Source organism: Saccopteryx bilineata, chromosome 5 (genome assembly GCF_036850765.1).
Source record: "Saccopteryx bilineata isolate mSacBil1 chromosome 5, mSacBil1_pri_phased_curated, whole genome shotgun sequence".
NCBI lineage: Eukaryota > Metazoa > Chordata > Mammalia > Chiroptera > Emballonuridae > Saccopteryx > Saccopteryx bilineata.
This window is the reverse complement of record NC_089494.1, coordinates 252,520,481-252,539,090: the sequence shown is the minus strand read 5'-3', so window position 1 is coordinate 252,539,090 and position 18,610 is coordinate 252,520,481. Positions and strand designations below refer to the sequence as shown.

Sequence of the window (18,610 nt, the reverse complement as noted above, 5' to 3'; positions counted from 1 at the left end):
GGTAAGAACTGAAGTCTTTCCAAATGCTAGGGAATCCATACTGATCACATCTGTGGTGTCAGCTCTTGTCACGCAGGTATTTAAACTTTGGCACAATTTATAGGGAAATAAACATGCAACTTCTCAGAGCTTGCTGTGGACAATGAAGATACTTGGTTTTACTGTTCCAGTTTATTTTCACACAAAATTATTCCTGGGTTTTTACAGAACGATGTTTTTTATTGTGGCTTGGCATCTGACTTTAACAAATTATTACTTAGAAACAGAATGACAAGCAAGCAAAAAAAGTGCAAAAGAGAAACAGTGAGGACACTCAGACTGACCATTTGATGACAGGTCCTCACTAACAGAAAGGGGTGGAATGCAGTGGTAATAAGTTGGAATCAGCCAGGGTGAAATCTGGATCCCAGATCTGCCACTGACTACTGGTGACATGTTGGGCAAGTGACACCGCCTCCCCAAGCCTCAGTTTCCTTATCTATAAAATGGGTGATAGCTACCATAATACCGGCTACATGTGAGATTAAGTGACACGATACAGACAAAGTATCAAGTTCAGCCATCGCCACTGCAGATAGGATGATAGGGTGATGACAAAAAATGATGGATATTGGCCCTGGTCGGTTGGCTCAGCGGTAGAGCGTCAGCCTGGCGTGCGGGGGACCCAGGTTCGATTCCCGGCCAGGGCACATAGGAGAAGCGCCCATTTGCTTCTCTACCCCTCCCCCCCCTCCTTCCTCTCTGTCTCTCTCTACCTCTCCCGCAGCCAAGGCTCCATTGGAGCAAAGATGGCCCGGGCACTGGGGATGGCTCCTTGGCCTCTGCCTCAGGCGCTAGAGTGGCTCTGGTCACAGCAGAGCGACCCCCGGAGGGCCAGAGCATTGCCGGGGGATCCCGGTCGGGCGCATGCGAGAGTCTGTCTGACTGTCTCTCCCTGTTTCCAGCTTCAGAAAAATACAAAAAAAAAAAATGATGAATATTGGCTCAGGTTTAGATATTTTTTCCCTCACATATGGCTGACTCAAAAATTGTGTCTTATCGAATTTGCCTACCTATACAATACTCACAGTGGCAGTCTCCTACTTGTCTTATGTGGACTTTTAATTGAATTGGCTTTTCATTGAAGAGTGCCTTAAGCTGCCTTTTAATTCTCTCACGAAGATGATGTTGCAGCCCCCAAGTCTGAGTGATCTCAGACCCTGAACAGGAGAGGTCGACCTAAAAAATATCTCCCAGAGTTATTTTTATACCATCTATCCTGTGTACAACATAACAATCTGCAGCTAAGTTTTAAAACACATTTTAAAAGGTCAGTTTTAATGAATCGGGCTTTTCACGTATCAATCTTTTACAGTAACATTTTCTGGAATTTCCACAGCAGAGCTTTCTTTCACTGAATAAATATTCAAGTCTCAGTGTGTATTTTGAAATGACTATTTGCATAATAATGTTTTTTCGATGAAAAGAAAGTCTCTGGCTGCACATAAACAGGTTTCGCTGATCTTTTCATGGGACCAAGTGAAACTCAGAGGCCTATAACATCAAACGCCATGCTCTTAATGTTTAGGGAAGTTTGCATAAGGCTGCCATTTTCCATTCTAATATTTTCTTACAGTAACACTAATAGTACATGTTTTCTCCCACTAATTAGCCACTAATGTTCTACAAAATTAATTTGGAAGACATAGATCACTGACAGAGTTCTAAATTAATGAGCTTGACGACGTCTTGAAGGAGGCAGGAGGGAACAGGAAGTTATGGACGAGTGTTGTCAGCTTCAGTGAAGGGGAAAAAGATTTCCTTTATGTGTGGTTTTTGAGCCTGTGGGATATTTAATCTAAGAAATAACTCATTCACCAATACTTTCTGGATATCAAATTTTATGTCAAATAGTGCTTAGGGATGGAGGGGGGCTGGGTAGGCAAGAGATAACAGAATGCCCCAAATATAGTAATGCCTGATCTCAAGGGCGTTGCAGTCTAGTTAAGGGTTTGAATAGGAAATAGGTGATTAAAGCCTACTGTTCTCAGGATTGTAATGGAGATGGTTTTGTGTGCCTTAGCTCAAACATTTCACAGATTTGGGATATTTGCTTTGATTTTGAGAAGGACACCCAAAAATCATTGACTGATGCCAGTCTCGGGATTGGCAATTAGGAAAGGCGTCTGAGGGAAGTTATGGCTAAAACTAAATAAAATAAAGAAGGTTTATCTAGGGAATTGGGGAAGAAGGTGGTTAGAGGTGTCTATTAGGTAGAAGGAAAAGCATCTGCAAATGTCCAAGTACAGATAGATCTTCTAATTAGAGACCAATGAGTACTCCACTATGGATGGAAGGTGAAGTTTACAAGAAGCTAGGTCAAGAGGTTAAGCCTGAACAATGAGCAGGTTCCTGTTAGAGAGCCCTGTTAGAGAGCCTGGCTGCAGCTTTATAGAGGAGAGTTGTAACAGTATATCTTATCTATAGCAAGGAAAAAGGGCTAGAAAGCTGCTAGGAAGATGATGTATTGGATCAAAGGACAATAGGGATATCTATTAGACAGCTTTTGGTGACTGACTAGATATTACAATTCAGGGCCATTGGGACAATGGCTGTATGGCCAGAAGCCACGGCCACTGTTGCTGCCAAACAAGTGCAGGTTCCCATTAGATTCGGACAGACAGTAATGAAACTGCGGAGCCAAAAACTGGTGGGCTGTTCCTTAATTCTAGCTTCGCAGTCAGCTGGCAAGTAAAACATACACAGGGCACCAAAACCCACTCACACATTCTCAGGTTCCACAACCAGGAGAATCTTTTTCGGTTTTTCCTCGAATCAAAGGTCCCCTACCAGCTCAGTCATTTCTGGTTCCTCATCTGCATACCTTCTCCCCTCTCTGCACAAACTGGCTTCTCCTTCAGCACCCTGTCATCTTGGCTGCCTTCTCTGCAAAAATGGCTTCCTTCTTCCTCCTTCTTAAAACTTTTTGGCGCAAAAGCCCCCCTCCACCACACATTAGCATAACAAAGCCCCTTCCCAAGCAGGAAAGTATTTTGGCAGTTTCACAGATCACATATCTAGGCAGCCATTTTTAACAATAAAAGTGAGCAAAATCAAATAACACAAATTTTACAAACTTATTTGCCCAACAATGGCTATCTGGGCAAATCCAAGAAGTCCATCTGTAAGTTTTTCACTTTCTCCTCCATTTTCACTTCTTTATAGAGTGGCCTGGGTGAATACTGTCATAACTGACATGACCCACATCAACTAAATCAGAAATCTGCAAGGAGAAAAGAGAAAAGAGATGGCTCGAAGATGGGAGAGGAAAAAAAGATGAAGACTGAATGGAAAGAACTGGGAATCTGGGGGTCAGATTAGTCACCACCCCTAACAGACGCATGATTTTCAGAACTGTCCTTGTTTTTTGATGTGACCTATGCAGAAACAGTTTAGCAAGAGAGACTAAGCTAAATTCACCTTGGTTTTCCCTGTTATTGTTCTGTTTCTGAGCAAAGCTCATCTAACTAAGTTTATCCTGTGGAGCACCTTAATCAATAATGAAATCAGGCATGTCAGGGTGAAATGTGGCTGGTAGGTGGTAGCTTCTTGCTCCAGTGAAGTAGATTGGCCACCAGGGAGGATCATTGTATCACAGAGTCTTCAAGATCTGAGTGATCTTCATTCAACACAGGGACAGTATGGGTTGTTTTTTTTTGTTGTTGTTATTTTTTTAATCTAATTAGTATAGAATTACATAGAAATCCAAAAGGTCAAAATGAAAAGGATGACATTGGAGTTGCTTTGGCTGAAGAAGGCACGAGGACCCGACCAAAGGACCCACTCTCACCTCACAAGGAATAGCAAGTCTGCAGAGACCACCAGCATTGCTCATCTACACACCTATACTCATAGGCCTGGGAGGTGACATTTTGCTAAGCAGAGGACAGTAACTCCAAAGTGTTCAGATGACAGAGCATCTAGAAACTATGCAATGGTAGTATACCAGTTTAAAATATTACAGACTTAATTCCATCAAATGGACCAGGGTCAATTTAAACCGCAGAAAGTAAGAATGTTTCACATGAAATAATTATTTCTATGCATGAAGACATCCAAGAAATCTTAGGGGTGTGATTTGAGATCTTTTGTTTTAATCTGGTCATCTGAGTTTAATATATAAAATCTGACACATACAGGAAGTCCTTCCACAAAGTCATTAACCAAAATTTTATTTATTCCCCCCCCCTTTTTTTTTTTTTTTTTTGCCGCAGTGTCAGACGGTCACGGTCAGACACCGAAGGCCGAGGCTTTGGTCTAGCTCCGCATCCACATTCCTTCTTGCTTTGATAGATCAGCTGAATCTGAAGATATTTTTTTGAGCTTCTATTTTTTCTTGTTTTGTCTTTCCAGCTGGAATGAAGGCAATCAGATAGGAAAGAATTGCTTCTTATTTATAAATATTGAGCTTGCTCTCTAGACACAGCAACAACTGTAGTAATTCAAAAAACAACGGATTCGTGCTTTGAGATGTAGGATTTTAGGAGACGTGGCATTACTCACTCCACTTGTGTTCATCTGCCTTCTTAACGTGTGTTATTTATGATTCTCAGGGTGCCAGGGCTTATAAATAGCTTTTGGAAGCAACTGTACTAATGTTGTCCAAAGGATTAATGTAGCCAAAAGGAGAGGCGTCGTGGGGGACTTCCTGTCTCTGATCACAGGGCGCAGGCGCCAGAGGTATAAACCCGGGTGCGCTCTTGACCTCATAAACCCTGCGTGATGCTTTTGAGCAGCCTGTGTAGATGGCTGGGATCAATGGGAGAAATGAAGTCTTTCCGTAAATGAGGCGGCAGTTTGCTAAAAGACTCACAATAAAAGAAAATAGGACAGAAACTATTGGTAAAGCAGGAAAGAAAGAGAATGATCAAGTGGTTTGGCAGTAATTTATCAAGACTGGGAAAGCATACAATTAGCAATCACAAAAGGCTCTTGGGGTGGGGCAAGGCAGAGAGGCACCTCAGACAGCACTCACCGGGGCATGCTCACACTCTTCCCCCATCAGCACCCATACATATTACTTATGCCCTATTTTGTTTTGTTTTTGTAAAAGAACCATCATTATCTAGAAACTGTAGAATATGGACAATGCCTCTTCTCAAATGGTACCATTAATCTGGGTGACTATATTCCCAGCAATTTATCTTGAAGCACTTATCATGCAGTGGCCAGGCTCAGAGTCAGCCTGCTGGATTTCATTCCCAGCTTGATCATTTTTTCTTGGGGGGGAACATTTTTTTTAACCTTTCTGTGCCTTTGTTTCATCATCTATAATTTAGGATAATAGCAATACTCATCACGTAGGGCTGTTGAAAATGTGAGCTACAATGTGAAACAGTGAAGATATTCTGCTCACAAAAATCAGGGGATATTTTATTGCTTCATATTAATTTTGAAATATCCCCTAATTTCTGTGAGCAGTATAGTATCCTGGCATATTATAAATACTATACTGGAATTGGCTATTATTTATTCACCTATAAAAAATAACATTGAATTATGACGAAAGCTAATATTTGTTGAGTGCTTTCTGTGTGTCAGATAACATGCTGAGCATCCCCTGTGCAAGTGTATCACCATGGCAACCCATTAGCTGCAAATGTTATTGTCCCCATTTTACAGATGAAGGCACCGAGCAGCAAAACCCAGGCCTGAAGCTCTTTGTCACCACTTTTTACCACCTCTTGAATGTGCATGTTAGAATCCCTTTTCCAAGAAGTTAAATATTTCCTTCATCTTACAGAGCTATTAAAGAAAATGAATGCACTTTATTTTTTTAAAGACTAAGTGAAAAAAAGAAGAATTAAGGCAGGGTATTTTTATATAATTTGCTCAATACTGCTCCCATTGTATTTCACTTTAATGTCACCATTTTACTAGAGAACTTATACATATAAATATTTCATACTGACTCTTCTTTTGTGCTATTAGGATGATGATGGGAGATATGCTCATGGAATTCTAAAATCCTCTGATTTTCCTTTAGAGTCAGTTATCAATTATCTACAGCACAGTCATAAGACAAAGCAAATCTCACCTCCACATTTCCCTAACAGTATCCCTGTTTTTAGATGTAGCATTTCCGCTTAATGAACAACGTGGCTAGATTACATATAGTGTCTCATTTCATTGTGTCATTACCGAAGACAATACAGGCAGATGTTTAAGGTGCTGCTTTGCCGACGATACAGTTTACCCATATTTTTTGTTACTCTTATTACCAACAGTGCATCAAAAGATGAAAAAGATTTTGAATAAATATTTTCCGTATTAATTTGAACTCTTCTAAGAAGCACATTATCCCTCTGAGTCCATCGAAGTTACGTTTGCTTCACTACAGCCCAGGCACCTGCTGAATCAGTCCACTTCTAGACCCACTCCTCTGAAGAAGTTTTCTACTGTGAGTTGTTACTAAGGAAAAGCACGCTAGATGGAGGCACCATGGTGCCATAAAGAGATTGCTGAATTATTTTTCTGTGGAAAAGAATTTTCCACCAAAAACAGGACCTCCTTCCTGTTTTACCCCACATCAGGAAAAGCCATTTCTACCCACACGGTCACTCAAGCCAGGAATCTGAGAGTCATCTTTTGACAGTACCAGGGAGAAGGGATGCTTAAGGGCGTCATCTTATTCTTCGCATTCTGTGACATAGATAATAAATTGACATTTCCTTAATCTTACATAAAGTCAATTGTAATATATTTCAGACAAACAAGGTAACATCCATTCCTATCCAAATTGTAGAGTTCCTAAACTCCTACATGGAATTCTGAAGATGCTATCTCTTACTAAACTCAAACCCCATTGGGAATTGATCACATCTTTCTGAATTCTAGAGCTGTACCTGGTACGAGGTTCTATTCTTGCACTTTCCATACTGCGTGTGTGTGTGTGTGTGTGTGTGTGTGTTAGACTGGACCTCTCCCTGGGCAAAGCCTTGTTCATATCTGAATTCCAAGCATACAGCACCATTTCCGGTATGTTGTAGGACTTAATAAATTCCTGCAGTGTAAACCGATAATGAATAAAATGAACAGACTCAGGTTTTGCTTACAGGTCTCACCTGACTTTGGAGAAATCCCCTAACATCTCCCTGTTTAAATTTGACAGTTACTTAAAAAAATAAAAACATAATAATTTATGGCCAACAAAAGCAGATATGTTGTAAAAATCAAACTAGAGAAAACTTGTAAAAACCTATATGCTGAGAGTTACCATACCTACATGCAAAAGATTAAAATATTGTTTGAACCAATCAAGGAGGAACAAGGAAAGAAAAAAAAATACCTTTGAAGGCTTTCTTAGGAAGCCACGTGGCCGTTAACAATCAACAATTTAAAGAGAAGTTTAGAAATCTAACCACAAAGAGAAGAATCTTTATTTCTCCCTTTGGGATATGACATTTAACAAATTAATTTAGATTCCTTCCAGACCAACAGAGCTAAGAGAAGATTGAGATCATTTCTACCTTTAATGTAGAAGGTCACATATCTAAAAGGTTACTACAATGGAAAAATTCAATTACAAGGGGCTCTTAATGGGCTTGACTTAAAATAGCACAGAACTCTGATGTCTTCAATTCCACTGAAAATCATCATATTTCTTCAAATATTGTGAATGATTTGGCAAATAGACCTATTCTCCCTAAGCATAAGTTTCCAACATCTGCAGAACTCAGGAGCCCAAAGTGCAAATATTCAAACATGTCAGCAAGAACTTTAAACTTATTGATCCCCCAAATATTCACTCAGCTGAGTTTTGTGTACTTGGTTGTCCCATTTCTGTTTGATTTCTAAAAGAGGAAGACAATCTTCCTTCAAAATCACGATGAATATTGTTAAATTTGATTTTTTTCTTTCCTTTAACAAAAAATTATTTTAGGGATTTAAAAAAGAATTAAATGTGACAATCTTGATAAAGAATAATGCCAAAATTTAAAAGAATTTGAACACTGAACTTCCTCAAACCTGGGGCAATTCCTAAAAGAGGACTAGTCTGGGCCCTAGTGCTAACACTCAGAGATGTTGGTCTAGAATGAAGCCCTCTGATAGGCTCAGTGGCACATACTGACTCTGATGTGCTGACTCACGGGTCTGCATTTGTGTCTACAAATTTCAAATGTAGTCTTTTCACTTTAGCTCTAAGGATATTTCAGGTCCTGAGAGAAAAAAAAATGTTTTTCCCAAACACCCTAGACTCTCACAGCTGGTTCTTGGCAAAGCCATGATCATAATCCACAACCTCTGACTTCCAGTCCAGGGTTCCTTATGAGATACTGGATCCTAGAAGGTCACACACCTGGGCATCTATGTGCAGCATACACTTTTTTGAGCCTGAACTAAATGCCATTGGTCTCATTAGATCACCATGATGAGCAGATGTATAAAAATACAAAACAGGGAACCTGAACTCACAGAATCCAGCTTAGTGGAGCAGAAGGAACAAAGAAGCACTCAAATCATGTGGGTGTCCATACTTGTAGTTGTGACATTAACAAGACTCCTTTATTAATAATCTTAATAGAGGCCAGGTCCAAATGAAACACAGGGGTCCGTGCAATCTGCCCAGCGACCCTAGGAAAAGTCACTGTCCAGTGTATGCTGAATATTCTCCCTCCTCTCAAAAAGCTCCAGTGGGGCCAGCCTTGGTCACTGATTTTTTGTGGGCCAGTGGGTCATTTTTGAAGACCATGACGATTTCTACATCTGGGTTACTGCGAAACAGTGCAGTCCACAAGGACACAATAGTGTGGGATCAGGGGGTCCAGGAGAGCAAAAGTCACTAGGAGTCCCCTGGGATTATTCTGAACCCATGAGAGCCCTCCATCCACTTTTCAAAGGCCACAGAGACACCGGCTGAGTCCTGGGTTGCAGACACATTTGGTGAACATGTTAGCTTATGGCCTCATCTAAGCCATGCATGTTATGATTTGAATTATTCCCCCCACTCCCACGAAACCTGTTGAAGTCCTAACCCCCCACCACCCAGTACTTGTGATCATGATTTTACTTGGAAATAGAGTCTTTGTTGATGCTCAAGTTAAGATGAAGTCATTAGAATGATCCCTAATGCAACGTGACTGGTGTCCTTGAAAGAAAGAGACTTTGGACACAGAGATGGACACATATAAAGGGAAAATGATGTGGAGACACAGGGAGAACACCAATGACAAGCCAAGGAACATCGGAGGCTCCCAGAAGCTAGGAGAGAGGCATGAAACAGATCCTTCCTCAGAGCCCTCAAAAGTAAACAATCCTTAAGATACCCTAATTTAAACGTCCAGCCTCCAGAACTCTGAGACAGTAACTTTCTGATGTGTAAGCCCCCCAGTCTGTGGTGCTTTGTATTGGCAGATCCAGCACACTAACGCAATGCCCGAGGAAGACTGTCTCCATGGGCCATCTCAATCCCAGCTGACAATCGCTTGAATTATTCTGTTTTGCTTGAATTATTATAGTGTTGCTTAATTCCTTACTGAATAATCTTATTTCAGTATTCATTCTATCCATGTTTTTTTTTTTTTTTTTTAAATCAGCTAACTTTAATCAAATGCTTACTGATCAAAGATAGTTTATGTATATGGGTCATTTATTACTCATATCAATTGTATGGGCCAGGCATTACGATTATTTCCATTTTATAGCTAAAAACACTGAGACATAAAAGTATTGAGCAATTTGCCTAAGGTCACAGAGCTAGGAAGTAGCACAGACAGAGTTGTACATGGGCAGACTGATGTCGGAACCCATATCCTCACACACTACAGGCCACTACCTTCGGAGAAGGTGAACCGACTTTTTCTGCATTTCCCTCAACTTTATTCTAACAGCTCTTCAAAAAACAATGAGGATCTGAGGTTTCCTTTATTAAATAATACCACACTGGCGGCTAGTAATGAAAAATTTCCTCTCGGGTTTTCTTCCTTCCTATCTTTCTCTCTCCTTCCCTCCCTCCTTCCTTCCTTCTCTCTCCCTCTCTCTGCCTTATTTTTCCCCTCTTTTTCCTTTTTTTCTCCCTTTCTCCTCTTTAAATGTCAATGTAAAAAAATTAATTATTTTAAAAATAAACAATTTGGTCATAAACGTATATAATAATTCCATACTTTGATGTGCTGATGGGGGTGGGGGCGCTGGGTGAAGGAGGTGGAGGGATAGAGCAAAGTAGGACCCAAAACTCACAGGCACAGACAACAGCAGGCAGCTGCTGGGGGGTGGAGGAAGGTATGGGGCATAAATGGTGATGGGTGAAGGTTTGACTTGTGGGGGGCTAAGCAGAATACAGTCTAAAGAGATGAGTTGCAGAAATGGGCACCTGAAACCTGTAAAATCATTTTATCTAGTGTCACCCTAATAAATTTTTAAAATTCTTATTAAATACTTAGTCTGTCAGAAAATATATTAGAGGCTAGCCTGACCAGACGGTGGTGCAGTAGATAGAGCATCAGACTGGGACACGGAGAACCCAGGTTCGAAACTCCGAGGTCAACAGCTTGAGCGCAGGCTCATCTGGTTTGAGCAAGGCTCACCCAGGTCGCTGGCTCGAGCAAAGGGTCACTCGGTCTGCTGTAGCCCGCTGGTCAAGGCACATATAAGAAAGCAATCAATGAACAACTAAGGTGCCACAATGAGGAATTGATGCTTCTCATCTCTCTCCGTTCCTGTCTGTCTGTCCCTATCTGTCCCTCTCTCTGTCTCTCTCGGTCACAAAAAAAAAAAGAAAGAAAAAAGGAAATACATTAGAGGCTAAATTTACAATGATGAATGCATTTTAGTCACCACACTTACAGTAACAGCAGTTTAGTTATAGTCAAGTTTGCTAACTCTCCGGAGAGCTAGGGAGCACAGTGGAGCCTCTAACAGAGTTGTCCCGGATCCATGCTTCCTAATCATACTGTTAGAGCAGGCACACAAACACACTGATGCCCTTCAGGTCAGAGTCTCTTTTTTAATTGTTTATTGGGGTGGCACTGGTCAGTAAAATGATATAGGTTTCAAATGCTCAAGTCCCTCCACAACGCATCATCTTCACACTGTACCCTGTGCTGCTCTCCTCCCAAAGTTCCCACCCCTCATTTGCTCCTAAGATAATAATAATGCACACAATATACTAGATTTGAACCTCTTCAACTCGACCTTGGACGATGTGTTTTACTTTCTGTGGTGAACACTGCTAACTTTTCTATTCAATCCATCTTTCCTTCTTCTTTTCTAAAAGAAGCCTAATGTTTCCCAGGTTAATAGGGGCCCAGCTATAAACCTTAACTTCCTAGAGTCCCTATCCCCTAGAAGTGGATTAATAAAATAGTTTTAGCCAAAAAAGTATTGCTATGGATTTTTGGAATGTGTATTTATTCATTTATTTTACTATGGGCGCTCCCCTTCCTCCCGTCAAAATCGTTCTCCTTCCTATCTGGAATGTGGGCATGAGGTTGGAGTTGGAGCAACCATGTTGAAGCTATGAGTGGGCAATGTGGCTAATAAAAATCATATGCTAAGTGTGGTGGTGGGTAAAGATGTAACCTGAGCAGAACTTCAGCCTTTCTATTGAGAAAGGAGAAAATATTATATGCTTAAGCAACTAAAGTTAAATTTCTGTCTGATATAGCCTAATCCAATTTCCAAATGATAAATGATTAGAAAGCACCTCTAGCTGCAGAGAAAAGACTCACTGATGGGACTATTTCAGGACCTTTCTGATTAAAGGGCTAGATTTTTTTAACTGAGCCACCTAAAGTGAAAGCCGCTAATACACATGGTCGCTCAGTCACACAGGTGATGCAATCAGCATGCTACTATCTCATTCTGAAATATTCATACACAGCCCAGGATGGAAAGGAAGAGATCAAAATAAGTAATAAAAAGGATTCAGAAGAAACATTTGGTACAGGGAGAAAGAAAAAAAACAACTAAATTAAAAAATATATTTGATAGCTTCAGATAACATTTTTTAAAAACTCACAAGAACAAGTAGCTGTTGCAAAAAAAGAAAACAGAGTAATAAGAAGCTTGTAAAATTAGAAAAAAATGTTAGCTGACATTAAAAGGAATCCATTAAGGAAGACAGAAAGCCTGACTGAGACAGACTGGACATCAGACTGGGATGCAGAGGACCCAGATTTGATACCCCAAGGTTGCCAGCTTGAGCACGGGCTCATCTGGTTTGAACAAGGCTCACCAGCTTGAGCTTAAGGTCGCTGGCTTTAGCAAGGGGTTACTCGGTATGCTGTAGCCCCCAGTCAAGGCACATATGAGAAAGCGATCAATGAACAACTAAGGTGCTGCAGCTAAGAATTGATGCATCTTGTTTCTCTCCCTTTCTGTCTGTCTGTCCCTATCTGTCCCTCTCTCTGTTTCTGTCACAAAAAAAGGAAGAGAGAAAATAAATGTATGAGACACTCACATAAAGAAATATGAAATGAATTCTAGAAAAGAGGAGAGAAACAATTAGAAACTTACAAGTTTAATTCAGATACCCAATATCTGATTAATAGAAGTTCCAGAAAGAAAAGGGCAGAATCAATGGCAGAGAAATATATTTCAAACCAATAAAGCAGATGGATTCCCCAGAATTGAAGGGCTAAGTTTTTAAATTTCATGGGCTTACCAAGGCACAGTGAAAGACAAGAAACCCACACTGAGGCACATGCTTCGGTGTTTCAGATCATGGGAGTTGGGGGAGGGGGGAATAAAATGCTAACAGCTCCCAGATGGGGGAAAAGAAATAGTTTAGATTAAAAGAATAAAGGATTAAAAGAGAAAAGAGGAGTCTTAAACAAGATACTGGGATGTTGAAAAAGTAAAACCTTTAAAATTCTGAGGGAAACTGTTCTTCAATTTATAATTTCAACATAAACTATAGGGCAGATGTGATGACAAATGTTTTCATTGAGAATGAAAAGCTGAGGGAAAAGATTAACTTTTTCTTTAGGAGGTAATGGAAGACACCATCCACTAGTAGCAGAGACTAGCAATTACGAAGAGACCACTGGGCGCTGCCCAGGAGAGAGGTCCAGGGCATTCTAAGGAGAACCTGGGAGGAGGCTGATGCAGGAGACCCAGAACAACGGCTGGAACTGGGGTGGGCGGGAGGAGGACTGAGGAGGGCCCAGCGGGAAACTCCTGCGGGGAAAGGATTTAAGGGACCTTAGAATATGTCCATCTGTCGTGAGGGGGGCACTGAGATCGGACAGTTTGAAACAGATTTGGAAATCATATGTGTACAGAAAATTTAGCAAACTAAAATGAAAATGCCATTAGTAGCTCAAAGGACAAGAAGAAAGTAATTATTATACACAGTCTTAAAGAGCTTTGAACAATATTACATTGCCCACAAAAAAAATTAGGGACTATTTTATTGCTCATGTTCATTTTGAAATATCCCCTAATTTTTGTGAGCAGTACATATGATTGTAATACTGCAAGCCCTTGAACATTGAGTGGAAATATTGCAAGAATGGGGTAGGGAAACTGGGTGTGGAGAAAGAAGTTTTGTAAGAGAGTACAATCCTTATTTTCTAGACCAAGAAGACAATGGGTAATACATGAAATTTAACATGTCAAGAAATATAAGGAAAAAATTATTATAACAGTCTATAGTAACAAACTATAGAAATGATCCCTGAAAGTATAGTCTTAACAGTCTATAGTAATAGAAGAAACAATCCAAAGTTTAAAAAAACAACACTTGTAGCTGGGGAGAAAATTCAAAAATGGAGTATCTCAAGTGACTGTCTCTGATATTTCATTTTATTTGTTTTTCTGTTATGAGGGGGCGTCACAAGCTTTAAGTGACAATTTTATCTTATTTTATTCTATGTACTACTTTGACTAAAGTGAAGCTAAAATAAAAAGATTTGACTTTGGAAAATTGATCATTTGGTATTGGCTGATTGTTTTACCAAAAACTAATTTTTAAAATATCATACATACTAGCTACTGTTTCTCACATTCATTACTATGGATGCAATGAGCATACTTTCTACACCTTTATTAAGTTATTCTTATTTTAGTATTTTAAGTCACATCTTTATTATAAACTCGGCTCTGTGACTTTTCATTTATTCACTCATTTAGTCATTTATTCTCCAAATATGTATTCAGCCAGTACTAGACTAGATACTGGGTTTACAGCAGTGGACACAGCAGATGAAACTCTCCGCTGACGTCAAGCTTTCAATTTGGGTGTGCTGGGATAGTGTGGCCCTGGCCATGTAATCTATTTAAGCCTTAGACAACTCGTCATTAATATAGGAATATTATTATCTGTCCCTTATTTAAAAATGAATTTTGAAGATGTGTCTAGATCAATATTTTTCTGTGCTAAAGAAAGCATCTCACAGAGCAGCATTTTAGTATTCGAAGAGTTTATTTCATGATGATGTCCGCCACTAGCCAATGAACATTAGGGAAAGAGCCACCAACAGCACTAAACTCCCGCCACGTTTCTCTACAGTGCTCGTAGGCAGACTGTTGAGTTTTGCATCTAGTCACTCATTTTGTCTAAGTATTGCAGGGCTTTATTACATTATTTGCAGACGATGCAGTCCGTTCTTTTTGTCTGCTTGTGTTAAAAAAAAATCTAATAAAACTATTCAAAATCAAAATGTATTCAACTGCATATGATGCAAAAAGAATTATTGTGCTGAACACAGCAACTATATAATACATCCCGTTCCCTGCCCAGCCACTTAGCTACTGAGACTGTTTCTGTAAATGTGCAGAGACAAGTCTCTTTTTATATTTATTGGAAGGTCAAGAGTTTGGAAGGTGTGGAGGTATAAGGCAGACAGTATAATATCACACGTTTATTAAACACTATACTGGAGGCATAAATGTATGCGGCTTGTTGCAAAGTACAAAACACGCACCTGTGACCTCTCCTACCCTAGTTTATCTCATCATCACTTTTTACCTTGGTGACTGCCTCCACACTGGTTTGCCCTTACCCCATGGCGACATCAAATATATCATAATACTCCTCTTCCCCAAACCTCCATTATTTCCCCCAAATTCCCTGCAATCACTTACAAGAAATATTTGTTGAATGAAAACTAGTCTATCAAACACCAGTGAGACTTGAGTCAAACATATGATTCAGTCCTTGCCCTCAGTGATTGAGTAGGTGTTCAAATTGACACACAAAGCAATCAGGACGTTGCAAAACCATCTACTCCTTGATCCGAGGAAAATAGTGTGAATAAGGACTTTTGGGGAAGTTGGAAGGAGAAGTTCATGTGGGTCATAGCGGATTGGATTGCTTGTAGAACACAAACTTAAACATGAGGTGGGAGTTAACTAGGAATGCCCTGGTAATGCTGCTATCTACTTAAACACAAGAGAGAAAACAACACAGGCACCTATAATCCTGAACTGCTGCCCATCATTTCCCTAATTCTATAAAATGCAACTTATATTCTCTGTAGTTGCTTAAATTATATTTTTCTTTTTCTTTTTTTAACAGAGACAGAGAGAGAGTCAGAGAGAGGGATAGATAGGGACAGACAGACAAAAATGGAGAGAGATGAGAAGCATCAATCATCAGTTTTTCATTGCGACACCTTACTTGTTCATTGATTGCTTTCTCATATGTGCCTTGACTGTGGGGCTACAGCAGACCAAGTGACCCCTTACTCGAGCCAGCAACCTTGGGTCCAAGCTGGTGAGCTTTGCTCAAACCAGATGAGCCCATGCTCAAGCTGGCGACCTCAGGGTCTCAAACCTGGGTCCTCCGCATACCAGTCCAACACTCTATCCACTGCGCCACCACCTGGTCAGGCTAAACTATCTTTTTCAACATAAACCAGTTACCTCTGCTGCTGTAGTGACTTTAGTAACAGTACCCTGATGCAGACATACATATAGGAGACACAGGGTTGAATTAAGATACTAATCTGTCCAATTTAAAACAGGGACAGGTCCCTCTTGAAGGTGGTAGACACTTTTGAGCTCAAATAAACTTTTATCTGGCACCCAATAAATTGTAATTTAAGTGGTGTCTGGCCACATATATGGTATAAATCCAACTGATATTCTCAGTAGTGTTTGAGACCCTGAATTCAATTGCAATTCAACAGGAAGCTATTAAATCATATAAACAACATCGGGAGAATCTGGGATATATTTTTATTGCATTCTAATCATTTGAAAATCGGTAGTCTACATGTGGCAACTTTCTATTGACCTGAATATTGGATTAAGTGAAACATCTTAGCATTTTCAACTAATGGAGTTGTTTGTATCTAATGAGAGAGATGAGGAAACTTCTATGGACCTTTCATCCCCGGCTTCAATATTTCTGAAGATTCCTTGGCAAAGAGAGAAGGAAAATATATTCTAAGAGTGGTTTTCAAACCATTCTTCCCCTTTTACCAGCAAATCTTCAGCGCTAGACCATCACATATTGTTCTTTGGCTTGGCTAAATTTTAAAATACACTGGTTGATTCCCAGGTAAAGAATATGATCATCAAAGAGAAATAAAACAATTTTTTTTAAATGTCAAGAACGGTCTCACAAATAAAAGACATGCTCAGTTTAGGCAAAGTTTAGAATCGTGTTTCCCAAATTTCAACTCTTCAAAATCATCTTTAATATCTCTATTAAAATCCAGATTTTACTTGCACTATTCATGTGTTTCTTAAATTCATTCAATTTATAATTAAATACTTTATTTTTAAAGAGAATATTTTATCACTATCAAATTGCAAGTAGGGCCCTGGCCGGTTGGCTCAGTGGTAGAGCATTGGCCTGGCGTGCAGAAGTCCCAGGTTCGATTCCCGGCCAGGGCACACAGGAGAAGCGCCCAGCTGCTTCTCTACCCCCTCCCCCTCCTTCCTCTCTGTCTCTCTCTTCCCCTCCCGCAGCCAAGGCTCCATTGGAGCAAAGTTGGCCTGGGCACTGGGGATGGCTCCTTGGCCTCTGCCTCAGGTGCTAGAATGGCTCTGGTTGCAACAGAGTGACGCCCCGGAGGGGCAGAGCATCTCCCCCTGGTGGGCGTGCCGGGTGGATCCCGGTCAGGTGCATGCGGGAGTCTGTCTGACTGTCTCTCCCCGTTTCCAGCTTCGGAAAAATACAAAAAAAAAATTGCAAGTAGGCATCTTTTGCCATCAAGAGGTAACTACAGATAAAAGTACCATGCAACAGCCTGTTTACAAGTTTCAGATCTGAGCTCAGGACTGTTCTCTTTTCAAAGAAGAGACATAAACGACTGTTTTGACGTGTTACTGACTGGAACCAAAAATAGACTGTCTCATTTCCATAATTAAAGGACTGAGCCAAGATTAGGAAGGTTGTAATTACCTCCCTATAGTATGATTCATTTCTTCATAATTCCTACCCTGGCATTCAGGGCAGAACCTGGTATGTAACTGTCTTATACACGTTTACCTAAGTGTGTGACTAGACCATTAGATTCGTGAAATATTAATAATTGTAATTGATAAAAACCAGTTCCATGTTTAGTTTTTGGGTATGCGAAATGCAAGGTTAATCAAAATTTAGATAAGTTTTTCAAATATATTTTATAAACTGATCTCTTTCCTACAGGATTTCTCAGAACCATTAAAATGCTAATGAGCATTGCTATTTTCTCTGAGGGGCACGTGTTATCCAGTGTTTTACCAAATGTTCTAAACATGCAATATTTTCTAGATAGAACCTTCCGGAAGATATATATTTCTCTTCATGTACAGTGACAAACTGTGTTGTTGCTTTCATCGTTGTTCCTATTTCTCTACACCTCTGGGATGCTCTTTGCTTCTGCTGAATGAGTCCTCACATCCTGACCACAGAGCGAATGTTTCATTTCTGTTCCTCCCTCATTTCCTTTGCTGGCAGCTTACACTCAGTCGTTAAAATAGACCTATTCTCCACACAAAGGCATGCACACAAAATAGCCCCCCAAAAAGAGACACAATTCGAATGCCCATCAACAAGTGAATGGTTAATGAGGATGCAGTACAGCTGTGCAGTGGACTGCTACTGAGCAATGAGAAAGGGTGAATTATTCACATATGCCATATCAGTGGGTCCCAAGTTTTAAATAAATGCCACGTGCTGCCTGAACACACCTGTATAGAAATTTTAGAAAAATATAAAACTAGAAAGGACATTAACTGTTACCTGGAGCTGTCGGTGGAAGGGGAGGTAAGCTGAAAACGGGCAGGAGAGAACCTGTCCCGATAACGGAAATGATCTAAAACTGGTGGATATGACATGGCCAATTTACTAAAACTGAGTCATATATTTAAGTGGGTACGTCTTACGAATATAAATTATTCAATAACGTTCTTAAAAACTTCAGCCAAGAGGCTAGCCAACCAAATACCCATTCACCCATTCTTCCTTTCCTTTTTAAAAAAATGTTTAAAGATCGTATTTATTGATTTGTAGAGAGAAGGTTGAGAGAAAGAGAAAGGTGGGGCAGAGGAGCAGGAAGCAACTCGTAGTTGCTTCTCACATGAACCTTGATCCGGCAAGCCCGGGGCCTTGAACCTGTGACCTCAGCTTTACCCACGGCACCACCTCAGCTCAGGCCCCATTCCTTCTTTCTTTAACAGTTTTTCTCTCATGCCT

At 40.2% G+C, this 18,610-nt stretch overlaps 1 protein-coding gene and 1 pseudogene across 3 annotated transcripts in view; both read right to left on the bottom strand.

Annotated features, from left to right (window-relative positions):
- KCNIP4 (potassium voltage-gated channel interacting protein 4) overlaps window positions 1–18,610 on the bottom strand; it is a 1,009,396-nt gene that overhangs the window by 400,498 nt on the left and 590,288 nt on the right. The window lies entirely within an intron of this gene.
- LOC136307043 (small nucleolar RNA U3) lies at window positions 13,606–13,673 on the bottom strand (annotated as a pseudogene).